Consider the following 19,456-nt stretch of genomic DNA (forward strand, 5'->3'; position numbering starts at 1 on the left):
AAGAATTCATACAACAAGGCAATCCACTGTTAAAGCCAGAGCTTATGTTCAATGCCCTAATGCAGATTACCCCGTTCGATCCTACAAGCAAGATTCTCCCCTAGAGGCATATTCTGCGGTCACCCCCACTCAGCAACATTATGTGCCGCCGTACCCTCTCCGGGCCACTCGTCCAGAATTATAGGAATTACTGCCATTGGCTAGAGAAGGAACATTATGGTCCAATGTGGCAAAATACACCAAGCTGGCAAACCCCCATCTATTAGACTTGTTGGAAATTTGCCTGGTCACTTTTATGGTCAGTTATAGAAGATGGAGGAGGAAACATCCACCAGTGCACACCAGAGGTGGATACACTACCATACACACAAATGAAGAGGCACCACAACTGCAGGATTTTGAAGTGCAACCTTCATGGAGAAAGGAATTTCTAACAGTTGTTGAATACAATAGCATTTACATGAGTACGCCACCAACATTACGAGTGGATCCACTCTACATGCCTATCAAGAGGAGATGGACACCGCTGGAGTTTCAAGCAGCAAAAGAGAGGGACTTTCATGTCTGCTACAATTTTCCAATATTTAACCCAGCCACATTTGCGAGTATTTAGGCGCACAAAGATAACAACTACTCAATTGGATCAGAACTTGGTGAAATATACCAGATCTTGCAATTGTAGTAGCAAGTGTTAGGTTCATGAAGTTATTAGTGGTTTTGACAGACCCCAACCTAGAGAACCTTATGATGGCTAATGAGGCTCAGCATATCATCTACAGTTCGATATGAACCAAGGGCCAACAGATAGAGGTATAATGATATATTACCATCGTCTAAGATGTCTTCTAGGTTACATGCACATAACATTTGAAGACATGATCGACACAGGGTTCTGGAAGTCCCATTCGGTATTCCGATGCACACTTAGGAAACTCCAGTCTCAACGCAATTTCTATCGCCATGAATTCGGTGACCAGGTCTTCAGACCTCGGTAATAGGTTTCGAGGATAGAACCTACTTCAGGAAAGGGAGAATGTTAATCCCATTTGGATTAACACCATGATCCTCAATTAAGGACATTAATAAGTGTTATGTAAAGGCATTATAAAGGTTGTACATTATGAGACATCGGCCACCCAAGGCCTAGTTAAGTTTTGGGCGCTCAAGTGTGAATAAGGGCCAATTGTATATAAGGTATTTTCTCATAATGAAAGGACACAATCTTCTTTGTGCTATTGAGAGCTCTTCCTTTGTACTTCTGAGAGAGTGAGGAGTGAGAGCATTCTAGCATTGTGCCTCTCTCATGCTTGTGTGTTTATGCTTGTATGAGAGAGTGAGAGAGAGTGTGATTGGCCTATGTGATGGTGTGAGCAACTCCACGATGACAGTGAGGAGTTGGAGCTTGGAGTTTGGAGCATATATGTGAGCTTGGAGGCTTCAAGAGACACGAGCTTGAAGCATTGGTTAAGTACCCCATGACGGTTGTGTTTCATTGCTCATCCATTAGGTGAATGTGTAGAGTTCCCTCTTGGAAGTGTAGTTTAGCATAATATTTGCTAGATAAACTTTGGCAATATGTATGGCATGTGTAACATGTTATCACACATTTCTTCGACTCTTTGTTGTTAGTCGGGTTATGAATGTCCATTTCCTTAAATTCGTTTATAACTTTTCTTGTTTGATTCTTATTGATTTTACTCAATTGTTTTAAGACTTTCTTCTCAAATTACTCTCCAAGTTCATGTTCTTTATATAGGAATGCACGAAAAGAGTTGATTTTGATCTTGGATTTTGATGTTGTGATAAATATTATAGTTAAAACTTTAGAAAGAATAAATATTTATAATGAGAAAAGTATCAAAGTATACATATCTCATTTGTGTTAATAACTTTGTTGGAATATTTTGGCAAAACAATTTGATACTCCAAAAGCATATTTATTAAGCATGAATCTATATACTCTCTATCCATATGGTGTATAAAATTTTGTTAAAATCAAATATTTATGAAAGCGAAAAAAACAACATCTATTTTCATTTTTTTTCAAAGTTGGGATCCATACTTTAGATTCTATACCTATTTCAGCTTAAGGCCTCAATAGTAAAAAGAGGGTTATTGTTATATTACTTAAGCTTTGTCAGTGTCTAACGGGGTCTCAAATAATGGTCGTTTTTTTTGTTGTTGGAAAAGTACCATTAGAGGATAGGATAATGTGAAAGGTCAACAAAATATATTGATAGATTACTAGTAGCTTTCTACATTTAAGCTTGTCCAAAGGGTTTTAAACAATAAAATTTTAACTTTTAAATTCATTTAGGACATCTGGATGTTACTCTCATGAATAAATCAAAACAGGTTAATTCCAATGTGGTCTCACACTTCATTAAAATTAACCTATGGTTCCATGGGGTTTTGACTTAAGGGAATTTAAATAGATATTTTCTAAGCTCTATAAGCCATCTAGAGCTGTAAGTCTCCTTAGCTAACGGTCTCTCACTAGCCATAAGAGAATCAATTCTCATGTTCTTGTAGAGGCATAGATTACTTGAATTTTATCAAAAGGATATGGTCGATTCATTACATTGTTTCACAACTACTATATTCCTTTAAGTTGAATTGTCAAAGTATATTACTAAAAGCCATTACAACTAAGGCTTTTAATCTTAAACGTAGGCTATCCTCAAAGCCTTTCAAACATTAATTAAAGTTTTAATTACCTTCATAGAGAACCTCCTATACAAGCTTCATAGGTCTCACATAACCCAATTGGATTAGCGGCCGGCTACTATCAGGAGGATACCAATAGACTTCACTTCTTTAATGAGAGTTGAGGATTGGCAAAAATGAGGAGTACCCTTGTAAGATTCCTCCCCCAACCCCCTTTTGATGTCTAGTATCTTCCCCTGTAATCAATCCCTCTTTAGAAATATAAAGACCTTGTTTCTAACTGTTTTAACCTAGAGAGAGAAAATATTCTAGAGAGAGAATATTCAGATTTTGAATATTTTTGGATAGAAAAATATCTCACCTTATTAAAATGAATTTCCTTGAAACAAAAATTCAGAAAGAATTTTCCAATGTGCAATTGGAATTAATTGGAAATAGGTATAAAGAACCTTAGTCTAAGGGTCTAGATTTTCAGAAATTTTTGGATTATGGTCCAATTAAGGTTCCTATGGGCCAATAGCATCAATCCATGTGTAGGGAGGAGGTAAATCCTATTTGTAAAAGAAGATACCCAAAAATGAGTAAATGCTCACATAAGATGAAGAGTTGAAAATGTACAAGGTTTATTAGTAAAAAACTATGAGTAATATCAAAAAACTATGAGTAATATCAAAAAAATGAGATAAATTGAGTATCCAAAAATGAGTAAATGCTCACATAAGATGAAGAGTTGAAAATGTACAAGGTTAAAAAACTATGAGTAATATCAAAAAAATGAGATAAATTGAGTATCCAAAAATGAGTAAATGCTCACATAAGATGAAGAGTTGAAAATGTACAAGGTTTATTAGTAAAAAACTGAGTAATATCAAAAAATGAGATAAATTGAGTATCCAAAAATGAGTAAATGCTCACATAAGATGAAGAGTTGAAAATGTACAAGGTTTATTAGTAAAAAACTATGAGTAATATCAAAAAAATGAGATAAATTGAGTATCCAAAAATTAGTAAATGCTCACATAAAATGAAGAGTTAAAAATGTACAAGGTTTATTAGTAAAAAACTATGAGCAATATTAAAAATATGAGATATTTTGGGTATAATCATTCCATTTTGACACATATGTAAGGAAGGGGAGTTCTTTAAAGAAGGTGCATATTTCACATGCTTGAATGAGTTTTAAACTCAAAAATAATGTGATATTCTTATCTCTCCTCTCTCTTGAACCAAACCAAATCAAAATGGAACCAAACCGAATCAAAAAGTAACCAAACTAGGTCCAAATCTAGTCCAAATTCAACCAAACCGACTTGGAAAATTCTAGAATCAGTTTGTTTGGTTAGGAGCTCAATTTTTCCTATAAATAGAAGCCTTCCCTTGTTGAAAAAAAATAGTGTCTTACACATTGTTACTCTACTCCACCTAAGCCAAGAACTGTGAATTCTTTAATAATTCACTAGTTTTTGACACTTCTCTCTTTCTTCAATTCCCATTGGTAGCTCCATCAACATACTAAACCAATTGATTGGTTGGGGCCTCTACCGTGAATAAAGAATCAAGCAAATTGTAAGATAAGTATGGTGAATTTTGATCTTTTCTATAATTTCTCAATGTTTCTCTCTTCTCAACCCCTCTCAAGCTTGAGAAGCTTAATTGGTATGGTTTTTGAATGCTATTAAAGTTAATTGATTAATGATAGCAAAGAATTACATAAATTTTCATTTATGTTTAATTCTAATGGTTTTTTTTCTCACTTAAGAAATAGTCATACTCATGATCCATTCTTAATCCCAATGAAGCTTTTTATAAAGCTTTTTCTTAATCCAATATTAATCTATGCTTGAGAATAAATTATTAGTTTTTTTATCTATGCTTTTAGTTTATGTTTGTTTTTGAATTAATCCATTAAGGGTTAATGATCCAATTAGGGATCATTCTAATCATTCCCTTAAAGATAACCTATCTTTTAGAATCATTGAGATTTATCAGTTATAGTAGCGGAGCTATGGTAAAATTTTATAAAAATTTACACATAAAATAATCTCATTCAAAGCTTGAAAAGAGGATTTCCTACCATATTCTAGGAATTATCATCCTAGATTAATTGAAAGAATTTCATAGTAATCATGGAAAAATTAAATTTTTATATTATGCATAAAAGATAAATATTTTATTATAAAAGTGTTACTTTTAGCATAATTGAAATTCATGCATAGAGATATGCATAAAAGATGAATATTTTATTATAAAAGTGTTACTTTTAGCATAATTGAATTTTATGCATAGAGGTATACATAAAAGATGAATATTTTATTATAAAAGTATTACTTTTAGCATAATTGAATTTCATGCATAGAAGTATGCATAAAAGATGAATATTTTATTATAAAAGTGTTACTTTTAGCATAATTGAATTTATGCATAAGGGTATACATAAAAGATGAAATTTTATTATAAAGTGTTACTTTTAGCATAATTGAATTTTGTGCATAGAGGTATGCATAAAAGATGAGTTAAGATGTGTATGGGATGAGGTAAGAAGTGTATGTGATGGGATAAGATGTATATGAGATGAGTTAGGATGTGATAAGATGAATTAGGATGTGATAAGATGTATATGAGATGAGTTAGGATGTGATAAGGGGTGTATGAGATGTGATAAGATGTGATAAGATGCATATGAGATAAGTTAGGATGTGATAAGAAGAGTTAAGATGTGATAAGATGTGTATGGGATGAGATAAGAAGTGTATGTGATGAGATAAGATGAATATGGGTTGTGATAGGGTGAGAATAGATGTGATGAAAAAGAATAGATGAGAAGGCGTATGGGGTTATATGAATGGGAATGAGGAAATGGATGTATGTATGTGGATGTATGGATGTATGCATGTAAATGTGAATGTATGCATGTGGATGTGTATGTATGGATGTATGCATGTAGATGTGAATGTATGCATGTGGATGTGTATGTATGGATGTATGTATGTGGATGTGGATGTATAAATAAGGATGTGAAAATGGATGTATACATGGATGTGTATGAAGAATAATGAAGGTGAATGTGTATGGGAAATAATGTATCGTTGATATGAATGAATGGATGAGAATGAGTACATATGAAGGGAATGTGGAATAAGTAATGTGGATTGAGGAGGGATAATGTGGAAAGACGGAATTCGATATAGAAACTGTATTTTGTGACTGTTTGTAAATGCTGTTTGTAAATGACTGTTTTATGTCAAGAATGCTGGGAAAGCATTTTGACCATCTTGTGATTAAGGTCGTGGAGACCTAACTGATAAAGTTGCAACTGCTGATGGAGAGTCAATGGAGGACGTCTCGCGTAGCAAGGTCGGCCGAGGTCTTGACCAGCCTCAGTGCAATTAAAATGGTGAGCTTCCAATACGGTGGATGAGGGGCCAAGGAAGCGGCCTATGAGTGAAGCGCTAGGTCACCTGCGAAGGATCCTAGAGGGTGCTGACCATATGGTGCTCGGGCTCTGGGTCACCTAGGATACCCACGCGTGCGTCGAGGAAGATATTGGAACAAGGAGTAAGAGTTGTTTTTCTGAAACCGGGCATGGATCTGGTTGACTGACCTTACTGGTCCTCAACGGATGAGTCCATGGCTCTTTTTATATGGATCTGTTGGTTGATCTTGCTGATCTTCAACGAGAGTCCATCTTGATAAGTTATTATATTGCCGAGTATTATGGGCTAGGAACTATGAAACGGCCCCTGAGTGGACAGGTGGTGAGCGTCCTAGTTGCCAATGATGCCATAGATACTCTCATGAAGGAATGATGGGAAATTAAGAATCAACCGGATAAATTGGAAGATGGTGATCAGTGATACTATGGTTTTATTAAAGGATTGTTTTAAAACTGGTTGAATATGTGAAAAGGCAATTTCATATTGGGTGTGTAAGTGGTGTGACTAGTTTTATTTTTGCATGAACTTCCGGCTAGGGGGCCTTGGAACTCTTTTCCTTGGTACCCACCGGGACAAAACCTAACCAAATTCTTAATTGGATCCCATCACTACAGTGGTTGGGCAGTTGGCTAACCCATGGGACTGGATGGGGTTAGGCCGGACTGATGGATCCGTAAATCGAGACTCAACTTTTGTTATTACGATAGATAAAGTAAATCCCGGATAATAATTGTTCTATGGATAGGAATCAACGGCTGTGCCTCTTGAATGGGGAAAAAAGCGTTGATCCCAATGATCCAAGTGCAAGTTTCTTCCTTGATCTGATCAAGTATATTGAAGATGCAATTGGATCAGCTTGATCAGAAATGATCTTGACTACGTTAGAGTAAAAAGTTTTCCTGGTGGAATCACCCGTGCTTTCCGGTAAAGGAAGTTTTTTCGGGTTCGGTTTTGGAACAACCGACGAATTAGTCTCTCATCCGGATATCCGTGGGTGAGGCCCCGAATGCGGGACCTCTGTCCCACGCGAGAAGTGCTACTTTCGCTGCCCGTATCCTGAATCCATTGCTCGGTGGGAACAGGGATCACTACAGTTGGTATCAGAGCGAAATTGGTTAATAAAGATCAACTGAGAAGACAAATATGTAAAAAATTTATCAAGAAACACAAAAAGGTTATAATTGTGTGATATAATTCATACAATTTGATATTCAAACTGAAATTCGTAATTTGGTAATTGGGTCTTCAGATGGAAGTACCGCAATTATATAGAATCCCTGACTTGCTTGAGGCCAAGACATGATGGTATTTACCTTATAATTCCAAGGGCCGTGACTACCGTATATACCGAGAGTATAACTGCAGCTCTTTATGAATAAATCTAAGACTTGAAATTATAAGCATTAATGCTATCCAGATGATGATTTCGAATGTGGTTGATATGATTTTTAATTCTGTTTGAGAATTGAGGTTTATTAGTAAAAAACTATGAGTAATATCAAAAAAATGAGAGAAATTGAGTATCCAAAAATAAGTAAATGCTCACATAAGATGAAGAGTTGAAAATGTACAAGGTTTATTAGTAAAAAACTATGAGTAATATCAAAAACATGAGATAAATTGAGTATCCAAAAATGAGTAAATGCTCACATAAGATGAAGTTGAAAATGTACAAGGTTTATTAGTAAAAAACTATGAGCAATATTAAAAATATGAGATATTTTGGGTATAATCATTCCATTTTGACACATATATAAGGAAGTAAAGGAGGTACATATTTCACATGCTTGAATGAGTTTTAAACTCAAAAATAATATGATATTCTTATCTCTCCTCTCTCTTGAACCAAACCAAATCAAAATGGAACCAAACCGAATCAAAAAGTAACCAAACTAGGTCCAAATCTAGTCCAAATTCAACCAAACTGACTTGGAAAATTCTAGAATCAGTTTGTTTGGTTAGGAGCTCAATTTTTCCTATAAATAGAAGCCTTCCCTTGTTGAAAAAAATATAGTGTCTTACACATTGTTACTCTACTCCACCTAAGCCAAGAACTGTGAATTCTTTAATAATTCACTAGTTTTTGACACTTCTCTCTTTCTTCAATTCCCATTGGTGGCTCCATCAACATACTAAACCAATTGATTGGTTGGGGGCCTCTACCATGAATAAAGAATCAAGCAAATTGTAAGGTAAGTATGGTGAATTTTGATCTTTTCTATAATTTCTCAATGTTTCTCTCTTCTCAACCCCTCTCAAGCTTGAGAAGCTTAATTGGTATGGTTTTTGAATGCTATTAAAGTTAATTGATTAATGATAGCAAAGAATTACATAAATTTTCATTTATGTTTAATTCTAATGGTTTTTTCTCTCTCTCTCTCTCACTTAAGAAATAGTCATACTCATGATCCATTCTTAATCCCAATGAAGCTTTTCATAAAGCTTTTCCTTAATCCAAGATTAATCTATGCTTGAGAATAAATTAATAGTTTTTTTATCTATGCTTTTAGTTTATGTTTATTTTTGAATTAATCCATTAAGGGTTAATGATCCAATTAGGGATCATATTAATCATTCCCTTAAAGATAACCTATCTTTTAAAATAATTGAGATTTATCAGTCATAGTAACGGAGCTATGGTAAAATTTTATAAAAATTTACACATAAAATAATCTCATTCAAAGCTTGAAAAGAGGATTTTCTACCATATTCTAGGAATTATCATCCTAGATTAATTGAAAAAATTTCATAGTAATCATGGAAAAATTGAATTTTTATATTATGCATAAAAGATAAATATTTTATTATAAAAGTGTTACTTTTAGCATAATTGAAATTCATGCATAGAGGTATGCATAAAAGAGGAATATTTTATTATAAAAGTGTTACTTTTAGCATAATTGAATTTTATGCATAGAGGTATACATAAAAGATAAATATTTTATTATAAAAGTATTACTTTTAGCATAATTGAATTTCATGCATAGAAGTATGCATAAAAGATGAATATTTTATTATAAAAGTGTTACTTTTAGCATAATTGAATTTATGCATAAGGGTATACATAAAAGATGAAATTTTATTATAAAAGTGTTACTTTTAGCATAATTGAATTTTGTGCATAGAGGTATGCATAAAAGATGAGTTAAGATGTGTATGGGATGAGGTAAGAAGTGTATGTGATGTGATAAGATGTATATGAGATGAGTTAAGATGTGATAAGATGAATTAGGATGTGATAAGATGTATATGAGATGAGTTAGGATGTGATAAGATGAGTTAGGATGTGATAAGGGGTGTATGAGATGTGATAAGATGTGATAAGATGCATATGAGATAAGTTAGGATGTGATAAGAAGAGTTAAGATATGATAAGATGTGTATGGGATGAGATAAGAAGTGTATGTGATGAGATAAGATGAATATGGGTTGTGATAGGGTGAGAATGGATGTGATGAAAAAGAATAGATGAGAAGGCGTATGGGGTTATATGAATGGGAATGAGGAAATGGATGTATGTATGTGGATGTATGGATGTATGCATGTAGATGTGAATGTATGCATGTGGATGTGTATGTATGGATGTATGCATGTAGATGTGTATGTATGGATGTATGTATGTGGATGTGGATGTATAAATAAGGATGTGAAAATGGATGTATGCATGGATGTGTATGAAGAATAATGAAGGTGAATGTGTATGGGAAATAATGTGTCGTTGATATGAATGAATGGATGAGAATGAGTACATATGAAGGGAATGTGGAATAAGTAATGTGGATTAAGGAGGGATAATGTGGAAAGACGGAATTCGATATAGAAACTGTATTTTGTGACTGTTTGTAAATGCTGTTTGTAAATGACTGTTTTATGTCAAGAATGCTGGGAAAGCATTTTGACCATCTTGTGATTAAGGTCGTAGAGACCTAACTGATAAAGTTGCAACTGCTGTGACGGAGAGTCAATGGAGGACGTCTCGCGTAGCAAGGTCGGCCGAGGTCTTGACCAGCCTCGGTGCGATTAAAATGGTGAGCTTCCGGTATGGTGGATGAGGGGCCAAGGAAGCGGCCTATGAGTGAAGCGCTAGGTCACCTGTGAAGATTGCTAGAGGGTGCTGATCATACGGTGCTCGGGCTCTGGGTCGCCTAGGATACCCACGCGTGCGTCGAGGAAGATATTGGAACAAGGAGTAAGAGTTGTTTTTCTGAAACCGGGCATGGATCTGGTTGACTGACCTTACTGGTCCTCAACGGATGAGTCCATGGCTCTTTTTATATGGATATGTTGGTTGATCTTGCTGATCTTCAACGAGAGTCCATCTTGATAAGTGATTATATTGTCGAGTATTATGGGCTAGGAACTATTGAAACGGTCCCTGAGTGGACAGGTGGTGAGCGTCCTAGTTGCCAATGATGCCATAGATACTCTCATGAAGGAATGATGGGAAATTAAGAATCAACCAGATAAATTGGAAGATGGTGATCAGTGATACTATGGTTTTTTTAAAGGATTGTTTTAAAACTGGTTGAATCTGTGAAAAGGCAATTTCATATTGGGTGTGTAAGTGGTGTGACTAGTTTTATTTTTGCATGAACTTCCGGCTAGGGGGCCTTGGAACTCTTTTCCTTGGTACCCACCGGGACAAAACCTAACCAAATTCTTAATTGGATCCCATCACTACAGTGGTTGGGCAGTTGGCTAACCCATGGGACTGGATGGGGTTAGGCTGGACTGATGGATCCGTAAATCGAGACTCAACTTTTGTTATTACGATAGATAAAGTAAATCCCGGATAATAATTGTTCTATGGATAGGAATCAACGGCTGTGCCTCTTGAATGGGGAAAAAAGCGTTGATCCCAATGATCCAAGTGCAAGTTTCTTCCTTGATCTGATCAAGTATATTGAAGATGCAATTGGATCAGCTTGATCAGAAATGATCTTGACTACGTTAGAGTAAAAAGTTTTCCTGGTGGAATCATCCGTGCTTTCCGATAAAGGAAGTTTTTCCGGGTTCGGTTTTGGAACAACCGACGGATTAGTCTCTCATCCGGATATCCGTGGGTGAGGCCCCGAATGTGGGACCCCTGTCTCGCGCGAGAAGTGCTACTTTTGCTGCCCGTATCCTGAATCCATTGCTCGGTGGGAACAGGGATCACTACAGTAAGCTTTGAATGAGATTATTTTATGTGTAAATTTTTATAAAATTTTATCATAGCTCCGCTACTATAACTGATAAATCTCAATTATTCTAAAAGATAGGTTATCTTTAAGGGAATGATTAGAATAATCCCTAATTGGATCATTAACCTTTAATGGATTAATTTAAAAATAAACATAAACTAAAAGCATAGATAAAAAAACTATTAATTTATTCTCAAGCATAGATTAATCTTGGATTAAGGAAAAGCTTTATGAAAAGCTTCATTGGGATTAAGAATGGGTCATGAGTATGACTATTTCTTAAGTGAGAGAGAGAAAAAACCATTAGAATTAAACATAAATGGAAATTTATGTAATTCTTTGCTATCATTAATCAATTAACTTTAAAAGCATTCAAAAACCATACCAATTAAGCTTCTCAAGCTTGAGAGGGGTTCAGAAGAGAGAAACATTGAGAAATTATAGAAAAGATCAAAATTCACCATACTTACCTTACAATTTGCTTGATTCTTTACTCACGGTAGAGGCCCCCAACCAATCAATTGGTTTAGTATGTTGATGGAGCCACCAATGGGAATTGAAGGAAGAGAGAAGTGTCAAAAACTAGTGAATTATTAAAGAATTCACAGTTCTTGGCTTAGGTGGAGTAGAGTAACAATGTGTAAGACACTATATTTTTTTCAACAAGGGAAGGCTTCTATTTATAGGAAAAATTGAGCTCCTAACCAAACAAACTGATTCTAGAATTTTCCAAGTCAGTTTGGTTGAATTTGGACTAGATTTGGACCTAGTTTGGTTACTTTTTGATTCGGTTTGGTTCTATTTTGATTTGGTTTGGTTCAAGAGAGAGGAGAGATAAGAATATCACATTATTTTTGAGTTTAAAACTGCACCTCCTTTAAAGAACTCCCCTTCCTTACATATGTGTCAAAATGGAATGATTATACCCAAAATATCTCATATTTTTAATATTGCTCATAGTTTTTTACTAATAAACCTTGTACATTTTCAACTCTTCATCTTATGTGAGCATTTACTCATTTTTGGATACTTAATTTATCTCATTTTTTTTTATATTACTCATAGTTTTTTACTAATAAACCTTGTACATTTTCAACTCTTCATCTTATGTGAGCATTTACTCATTTTGGATACTCAATTTATCTCATTTTTTTGATATTACTCATAGTTTTTTTACTAATAAACCTTGTACATTTTCAACTCTTCATCTTATGTGAGCATTTACTCATTTTTGGATACTCAATTTATCTCATTTTTTTGATATTACTCATAGTTTTTTTACTAATAAACCTTGTACATTTTCAACTCTTCATCTTATGTGAGCATTTACTCATTTTTGGGCATCTTCTTTTACAAATAGGATTTATCTCCTCCCTACACATGGATTGATGCTATTGGCCCATAGGAACCTTAATTGGACCATAATCCAAATTTTTTTGAAAATCTAGACCCTTAGACTAAGGTTCTTTATACCTATTTCCAATTAATTCCAATTGCACATTGGAAAATTCTTTCTGAATTTTTGTTTCAGGGAAATTCATTTTAATAAGGTGGGATATTTTTCTATCCAAAAATATTCAAAATCTGAATATTCTCTCTCTAGAATATTTTCTCTCTCTAGGTTAAAATAGTTAGAAACAAGGTCTTTATATTTCTAAAGAGGGATTGATTACAGGGGAAGATACTAGACATCAAAAGGGGGTTGGGGGAGGAATCTTACATTCTACCCCACTTAAAAAAACGCGAGATGTCCTCATCTCGCAACTTGGGATAATTTCGCAAGATGCACGAATAAAGATTAACCACCAAGAAAAGTCTCAAAGAGAGTAAGATTCAAGACAAGAACAAGATTTAAACTTTATTCATTCTTGGAACATATACAGTAAAGATAGAAGAACTCTTTACACTTCCATAAGCCCGTCCATCATATGATCACAAAAGCAGCACTCACAAGCTGCGCATGTATAAGATAACTCATCTATGGGAATAATTCTGTTGGTTATTGCTGCACCTATCTCAGTGGTATGAGGTAATCTAACAAAAGGACCTCTGAGAGGTAAGCCAAAAACGGGGTAAAGGCATATCTTCTCATGAGGAAGAAAACACGCCAGTAAGAAGACCCGCTCAGACAACCCAAGATGCCTTGATCTCATGACGCAGTAGTATCGAGGACCCAAACCTAAGGCTTCAATAACCATGGCCAAGCAGACATTGTTACGAAAGTGCTGCTGACCCCAGGGTGTTACCCTAGTTATGTCTTGATAGGTCCGCCATTTGGTCTGAGCTACAGAAGTTCCTAGGTGAGGAAAAAGTGAGCGCTCATACTGTTCTATAAAATCCTTCTTCACAGACTCACTTGCATCTTGAAGGTGAGAAATCATCATGGATAAAACTAATTCCTGTTGCCAAGCCATGAAGGAGATTAAGAAGAAGGGAGATCGATGGAAGTAAGATTACTGTGAGCGATAAGTAAAAGTTACGACTTATATAAAGGAAGGAGCTAACGTAACTTAGAAGCCAACGGTAACTTGCCACTGCAGTTTTACCGTCTTTCTATGATTTGGATTTGGCACATATTTCTATGAAATACATTAAGAACTTTGAGATGAGGGGATAAAAGAAGTTCGTAGAGGCTAAGTCACCTACTTTCATTGAATTCAGATATAACGCTCACAATATCTGGGGGATAACTTCTTATACTCCCCAAGAGATAAAGAACTTCTTTTGGGCCGTACTCGAATGAAAACCAAAACCTTGGTATCCAAAACACCGATTCTCACTTCTAAACTCATTGTTCTAAATCCTTAAAATAGGTGGGACTCCTGAGAAGTATTTTAGGGAAAGGGTCTTCCTTTTTTAAACAGGAACTTTCTTTTATTTTAGAGAGGGAATAATTATAAGATCAGAAAGGGAGATTCTTACTCCTGTATACCTCGAAGGCTGGGGAGGAATCTTACAACCCTTTTGAGAAATCACTTGTCAAATTAGAAGTACTATTAACCTTGCTGAATTCGACTTGTCTACACTGGAGCTTCAAGAGAAAATCGTTGATGGTAACAAGTTTGAAGATTGAGCATAGCGGGCACCATCATCTTGCCTTAGCTTGTTACTTCCTCTTTTTTTTTGAACAACCTTAAATTTAAACTAGCTAAAATGTTTATAACGTTGAATCTCTCTCTCTCTCCCTCTTTGTGTAATGTAGAGGCCATGGGTTATGTAAATAATGCCTAAGTAATTGGGACATGGGCTAAAGCCTTGGGACCATGAGCATGGACAATTAAACATTTTTAACGTTGAAGCTCTCTCCCTCTTTGTGTAATGTAGAGGCCATGGGCCATGTAAATAATGCCTAAGTAATTGGGACTATGGGCTAAAGCCTTGGGACCATGGGCATGGACATAATAATAAGTGTATTGTGAAAAGGAGCCATAGTATATAAGGGAATATGGTTTCCCTAATTATAATTAATAAGAAACAATCATTTTTATAATGAGATTTCCATAGCCTAGACTTGTGGTACTCCAAGCATGAGCACAAAGATGTGGTACTCCATCTTAATTGAGTGCATATCCTTCTTGCAGTGGTATCGATGACTCTTGTTTTGATCCATTTCCTTGAATTTTTGAAATTTCTTGATTTCTTGATTTTTTGTCTTCTTGCACATGGAGAAACCCTAGAAATCTTGATAAAATGGCTTGAATCTTAGCACATCAACTATCTAGGGCTTTAGAGACTTTATGATAGGTAACATTGGATCAATTTTCATATTCCAAAAATGTTAAAAAATGGGTGACGCTTCTCTTGTATCTTGGTGGCAAAAATCGTGGACCTCCTTGCTTGTGAAGTCTCAAATGGTGAGAATATCTACCATTGATGCAAATTATGGCTTCTTTAGCTTATGAAATGGTGAGAGAAAGCTATTATTAGCATCTACCTCTCTCTTACAAGTCAAGAGAAGTAAAAATGTGGATTCTTGAAGAAGAAAAGGGTGCCTACCATCTAGTTTCCATGGAGTTTTTCTTTATCAAGTTTCATTAATGCTTCCCTCTTGCTTCCGGTGAGTTGCTACAAACATTTCTTGCAAGATTTGATGGATTCTTCATGCCTATCACTTGATTTGGGGATTTCTTCAAAGAAACCCTCATTTCCAAAAATAGGCCATTTACACATGCTATTGACCATGCCTATGTACTATGGAATTCTCTTCAATGGTGTCATAATGCTTTTTCGTGCATTTATACTTGGCATTGAGCAGACCCTAATTGCATATATTGGGGCTTATTTTCATGCCATTTGGTAGCATTAAATGCCATTCATAACCTCTCATATGATATCGCATATCATTGATGGCCATTCACATGCCATTTGAGTGATAATGAAAACATTGGAGCTTACTTGATTGCTATTGGAGCAATATCCATCGTTTTAGTGTTAGTATGATCCAATACATGGATAATTGGGCCATACACATGCATGGTGGTGGAGCTTAACGTCATATGGCAATGTGGAAATGCATGTAATGCTTTTGGAATGGTTCTTGTTGTGTTGATTTGATCCTATGGTGGTGAGAGGCTTATGCCAATGGAAGCATACCAAATGCTTATGGAATATAAGCTATTGGGGATAGTTGATGAAACATGGAAACGTGATTCTATAATCATGAGTTCATGCTTGAACTTGTAATCTCATCAAATTCTAGCACTCATCTATTTCTTGTATAAGTGTGTTGAAGCTAGATATGTGGTGAGGGTACCTTGGAAATAAAGAGAAGAGGCCAAGGGGAGCGTTTCTTGAACTTTTCATGGGAAAGCGGTACAGAAAGGGATCTACATACTTGGAGGTGTAGAAATGGTCCCAATTCTTGCCTTGGAGTGAAACTCGGTAAGAGGGTGCGAAGGCTTATCCTTCTGCGAGATCTACAAGCACAAAGCTTGGCATTGATAACCTCCTACGCCCAACATACTTTTGGCATTACAAATTCCAAGGACTACATGCATTACAAATTCCAAGGACTACATGCATTGATGCATGCAATGACATGAACATGGATAGCCTTGGGATGCCTATGTATGATATGTTTTGATGCTAAATGATTGGGCAAACACTTGGATATTGGCATTGGATTATTGCAAATAGATAAAAGACTTTGGTATATTGAGATTTGTCTCCAAATATAAAGGAGATGCCAAAATTCATCCAAAAGGCCACATACAGTTGGGTATTTGAAACCTTGGTTCAGTCGTCATAAACCCTAATTTTCTTATTCAAAGTAATTACATCCTTGTCATGTAATCAAGAAGAGATACAAGATAAGCCATCAACAACCATGTCAAAATCGGGTTGATGAAAGCCGATCAAATGTGAGTTGATTTTTTTGCATAGTTAACTTTAGTCAAAGGAGGGTTGACTTTTTCAAATCTACAATTAAAGATCCTTAACCCATTCTCCAAGACCTACAAGTCAATGTAAAGAACACCCCAAACAGAGTCTATTTGAGCAGTGTACTAGAAAGTGGGGGCGTGCGACACAGAGAGGTATAGCACATGTAGAAAGTGTGATAAAGGATCACACACACATTCCTCTCATAATTGTAGACACGAAAAGCTGTAGCTCACTAAATTTGGATTCTATTTAGTCAAATTACAACCAAATTAGCATTTTTGGCAGTTTTGACCGCTTACAAGGTGGTAGGGTACAAAAACCCTAATTTAGTCCAAAATAATGGATGGGACTCAAGTTACAACCATTTTAGTATTTGCAAGAAAGTACTATGGGTAACTGGGGACACCCATCCAAAGTGAAATCAAAACAAATTCTCATGGAAGAGCAAACTAATGATGAAGCACATGTGGATGAACTTGCACAAGAGCCAAATGACAACGTTCATGAAGCCAAATGGCATTCTTGAATGATAGTGGATAAGTGACACCATTGCATCTAGAAATAAAAGAAGCAATGATGAAAGATATGATGGACACTATGGTGAAGGGTTTGATCATTTACATGATGGCTTGCAATCATTGCAAACCCAACCATGTTGAGGCCGCTTACAGACATGAGATGCCAAGAAGGGATGATTGAAAATATGGGCTTCAATCCGCAAGTCACATTCCCAAGTAAGGTTTTCAAACAAGGAGAATCTCCCACCTACATTCCCTCCAAGTGGTGCTTCACAAAGGAACAAAGGGAAGGGTGTAGTGATTGAGCCAATAGATAATGCTTGGGAGAAATTGGGATAAAGGATTAATACAAAACAATATCCAAGGATGCATAATGATGCTACCTGTTCGAGACCATGAAGATGAGTTTAAGGGCATAAAAAACAAGGTAGTGTTGACCATGAAGATAAGTTTAAGTGCATCAAAGACAAGGTAGTGCTGACCATGAAGATAAGTTTAAGTGCATCAAAGACAAGGTAGTGCTGACCATGAATATGAGTTTAAGGGCATCAAAGACAAGGTAGTGTTGACAAAGTTCAATGGTGAAGGCAATACAAAGGAGAAGTTTGAGGAATGGGACAACAACATGGAATTACATACTTTGAATGTACTGTGCCACTTTGCATCTTGAGGGTGATGCTCACACTTGGTGGTGACATCTTAGCACTAACAACGATGTGAGCACATCATGGGATGCCTTCAAGGAGGAAATGCATGACACATTCACCTCAAAGCTTCAAAAGGAGAATCTACTTGCTCAATGGTATGATTTGGAACAACTTTACAAGAGTGTGAGAGAGTAATCACAACAATTTTTGAAGCTATCTTTGGAGGTGGAAGGCATCAATGAGACAACGAAGATGATGAAGTTTGTCAAAGGGCTACGTACGAACATAACGCGATGGATGTCAAAGCTCAACGACCCTCAAGCTTGAGTGAAGCTATGATATTGGTTAAGATTTATGAGGACAAGTATACCACCTCTATGTTCCCAAAGCCTTAATCAAAAGGGGATTCATTATCTACTCTCTTGGGAAATTCATCAAGTGGGTTTCAAGCAAATACTCCTATTGCTAAGTAGCCTACGGTGTATGGTAAGGGTGAGAAAGGAAATTTCAGATTTGGTGGTGCTACCCAAAAGTTAAATCATGGCGATCACAAACTTTCAAATGTAGTTAGCAAGAGCACCATACTCAAGCAAGATAAGATCAATGACTTAAAGAGCAAGGGCCTATGCTGCAAATGTGGTGAGAAGTGGAATAAAGAGCACTTCAAGGTTTGCAAGGCAAAGAAAATGTCATTGAGCCTAATCCTCACCGAAGCCAATCATGAAGATATGGGGGAAGATGTCAAAATCTTTGATGATTGCTATGAGACGGTGGAGGAAGATGATCTCTATGAGCCTAAGGGCGAGTTTCCTTTTGATCTGGGCAAGGAAAAAATTAGGGGCTATTTTAGAGGGGTCTTTGATATTGTCAGGCTATTTCATCGGAAGTTTTTTTTAAGGAAAAATTACCCAAAATTTTCTAGTTTTTAGTGGGTTTTGGAGATAAATTTGCCAAATTTACGTTGTATACTACCATATAAGATTCAAAATTTCAAAGATTCACCCAAGTTTGTAAAGTTTTAGGTTCATATATAAGAACATTTGCCAACCCATCTATACTTATATACTATTTTACTAGTGTCTTAAAAAAAAACCTGGATTCGAGTTGCAAATGTAATGAAAAACTAGATTATGATGATGCACATCCAACTACATGTGTTTTGGAAGATGCCAAGTTATGTGCCTTATCTTATGAAGCATTTGTAGAATGCAAAATTGATAAAACTATGTGTTCGATGAAAAGTGAAACCTATACTTGTTGATTGTGGAAGCATGCATAGTTTTGTGAATCAAAAGTCCTTGCAAAAGTTGAGAATGCAACCCATTAGCCTACCTTGAGTGTCACAAGTGTGAGTTTAATGGATTTAAAAAAAACTATTATGAGATTTATGCACATGGAAAGCATGGTCACCTTGTGTGGGAATAGTGTGCAAAAGCTTGCATTGATCAATGCACTCAACTCAGGCGTGAGCTCAAGAAAGAGAGCTACATATATGCATATTACAACTTTACACTAATGCTGAAAATGAGGGAAAAATAGTGAATCATTATGGCATGAAAAGGCTTCTTAAATAGTACAAGGATGTATTCGACATGCCTAAATGCTTGCCACCACAAAGGAGAGAT

Source organism: Cibotium barometz, chromosome 61, assembly GCF_041138505.1.
Source record: "Cibotium barometz isolate CiBa-2024 chromosome 61, ASM4113850v1, whole genome shotgun sequence".
Lineage (NCBI taxonomy): Eukaryota > Viridiplantae > Streptophyta > Polypodiopsida > Cyatheales > Cibotiaceae > Cibotium > Cibotium barometz.